Here is a 2997-nt window from a genome sequence, read left to right as displayed (position 1 = left end):
TTCTCTAGAAAAAGTTATATAATCAATGTATTTAAATCCTGATTTCTTTCAAGGCCAGAAATGTGCATCTAAGACCAAAGCAAGGCACTAGGTGTTACTGGGTGGAATTCAGGAGGAAGCCCTGAGTCTCCTAACCACTCACTAGCTTAGAAGCCGCGGGGAGTAGTGGAAGTAATCGATCAGTCTTAACGTATTGCCTCCCGTTATGAACTGGACGGTGCCCTCCCAACGTTCCTATGTGGAAGCCCTACCCCCAGTGTGCCCGTATTTGGAGATGGGGCCTTTAAGGAGGTAGTTCCGTTTAACTGAGGCAAGAGGATGGAGACTTCATGCGATCCGACTGGTGTTCCTGGAGGAGGACAAGACACAAAGGACGTGTGTGCCCACAGGTGAGGGTTCTGGTCACTGTGACAGCGTCAGGCTTCTCCCCACACCAGCCGCTCTCAGATGCCAGCTCTGTGTCCTGCAGGTCAACTCAATTGTGACGCTCCTCGGAGTCGGAATCAGATCGCCCAGGTTCAGGGCCCGGCCCCACAGAAGTGCCTCCCCCCAACCTCAGATGCCTCTCACAGGGCCCAGGATGTTGCCTGGGCTTCTGTGCATCTGGCAAGAGACTGGGGGTTCCAACCCCCAGCCGTGGGGTCCATCGATTTAGCAGTGCCGCTCACAGAGCACAGGGAGATGTTGTACTTACTAGATGGTCAGTTAAAGGATAGAAATCAACAGCCAGTTGAGGAGAGACATAAAGTGACTTCCCAACCAAAGGCGCTTCTGTCCTTGTGGCGTGCGGGGTCCCAGAGAGGGGCATGTGGGGCGCCTGGGAGGCTCAGTCGGTCACACATCTGACGCCTGATGGCGGCTCAGGTCATAACCTCACGATCCCGGAGATTGAGCCCCCCATTAGGCTCTGCACTGACAGCCCTGAGCCCTCTTTCCCCCTCTCTCTTGGCACCCCCCCCCCACCGGTGCTCTATCTCAAAGGTAATAAGTCTAAAAAATAAGGCAAAGAACAGTGGCATGCGGTGTGCTGTTACTCCTGCACCTGGCAGCTCTGGAAACCTTGTGTGTCTGGGATTTTTCGGAGGCTTCCACCCATAGGCAGGACTGCTCCATCGGGGTCCAATAACACGATTTAGCTGGGGCGCCTGGGTGGCTCAGTCGGTTACACACCCGACTCTTGATTCGGGCTCAGGTGGTGATCTCACAGCTTGTGAGATGGAGCCCCGGAGTCGGGCTCTGCGCTGACAGTGGGGAGCCTGCTTGGGGTTGACCTTCTCCCTGTCTCTCTGCCCCTTCTCCTCCCGCAACTCTCAACATAAAAAAACTTAAGAAAACCCGATTGCCCCTCCAGCCCCTCTCCCCTCCCAGAGAATGGGGCTGATGGGAACTGAAAGTCCCAAGCCTCCAATCACAGCACAGGAGGCCCTGGCTCCAGCCCCCATCCCTTCGGAGGAGCCTGAAAGTCACCTCTTTGACATGAAAAAGGGCTCCTTTAGGGCTCTCAGCACGGTGAAAGCTCCACGAATTTTTGGCGCGCCGTGGCAGAAATGGGGCTGGAGATCAAACACATATTTCTTAGGATAAAAGGCAGGCCCACAAGAGGACAGGCCAAGTGTGGACACGGGGAGAGGGTGGCCATCTGCAAGCAAAGGACAGGGGCCTCAGGATAAACCCCGCCTGCCAGCATTGATGTTGGACTCCCCTCCCGATCTGTGGGAAAGTAAAGTCCTGCTGTTGACGTTCTGCGTCCGCGCATTGTCTCAGGGCGCCCCAAGCACCCGGAGACACCCCCAGAGCCAGGGGTGGCGGAGGCTCCTCCCCTTCCTCGGCCCCCCCCACCCCCTCCCCTCCGGGTCACCAGTCCCTCTCTATGAAACACTCACAGGTACTTCACTCATCAGTAAGGCTCCCAAATTTATTACTGCGGTTCCTACATTCCAGCAGGTTTGGGGAGCCGAGCGGGGAGGAAAAGAAAGTCCCAAAGGTATAGGCGAAATGTACTTTAGACCGTGGTTTGCTTTTCTCGGTAAAGAGAACGAACTTCAGAGTCAAGACTCCGAATAAAGTCAAACCGGGGTGCACACAACTCAATTGTCTTGAAGCGGGCGTCCGTGGGAACTTCTCGTTTCATACGTACAGTTTATTGGGTGTTACCAGCCGCCACCGGGCAGCGGACCTCACAGCAGAACCGAACAGGAGGCGGGCGCCATCGTGGCGAGCGGAAGCTCGGAGCGCCGGCCTCGGGGGCGCCGCGGGCCGGTCAGTAGAAGCACACGGTGTGCAGGAAGGCCTTCCCGCTCATGGCCTCGAACTGCTGCAGCACCGCGTCCATCTCGTTCTCCATATCCGCGGAGCGCTGAAGGCTCCGGCACAGCCTGCAGATGAGGAACGCGCCCACGGTGGCCTCTTTCAGGTTGTCCTCGATGTCCACGTTGATCACGTGCACCGGCTGGCAGGTCACTTGCTCTCTGGAATTCAGCTCTTCCACCACCTGGTCGTACACTCTCTCTTCGCAGGTAACAATCAGATCGAACACGTCTTGGCAGTTCTGGAACCTTTCAGGCCGAGGCTTGATTCTCCTGTTTCGATCCAGCATCTCTAAAATGCCATTCTGCCTATAGAGGTACCTGTCCTTCCCGAGCAGATCATGGTACATCTGGTCGTAGGTGGTGTGGAAGTCGTAAACGTTGGGCTGGTCGGGTGCCGGGCCAGGGAGCCTCACCACAGCTGCGGTCCCGAAGGAGCGGACGTTGAATCCGCGTTTGCTGAGAAGGTAGTGCGCCTCCATGCTCCGGTTCTGGTTGCAGGAGCACACCACCGCCAGACGCAGCGGCACGGTGGTCAGAGTGTCGGCCTCATGGCCCCCCACACACGGGATCGGGGGTTGCCACGCAGCCATTGCACTCCTGTGCCTGCAAAATGGCCACCGCGACCCTCGGCATTCGTCATGCCACGTCACCACCCCCTCGACTTAGTCATCAGTGCGTCAGGACCTGC

General features: G+C 57.1%; 1 pseudogene; it reads right to left on the bottom strand.

The window, feature by feature from the left end:
* Positions 1–1913: 1913 nt before the first annotated feature.
* LOC115284160 lies at positions 1914–2927 on the bottom strand (annotated as a pseudogene).
* Positions 2928–2997: the final 70 nt, after the last annotated feature.

The sequence above is a fragment of the Suricata suricatta genome, chromosome X (assembly GCF_006229205.1).
Source record: "Suricata suricatta isolate VVHF042 chromosome X, meerkat_22Aug2017_6uvM2_HiC, whole genome shotgun sequence".
In the NCBI taxonomy this organism is placed as follows: domain Eukaryota; kingdom Metazoa; phylum Chordata; class Mammalia; order Carnivora; family Herpestidae; genus Suricata; species Suricata suricatta.
The sequence above is the reverse complement of the archived record's forward strand: the minus strand, read 5'-3'. Positions and strand labels throughout refer to the sequence as shown.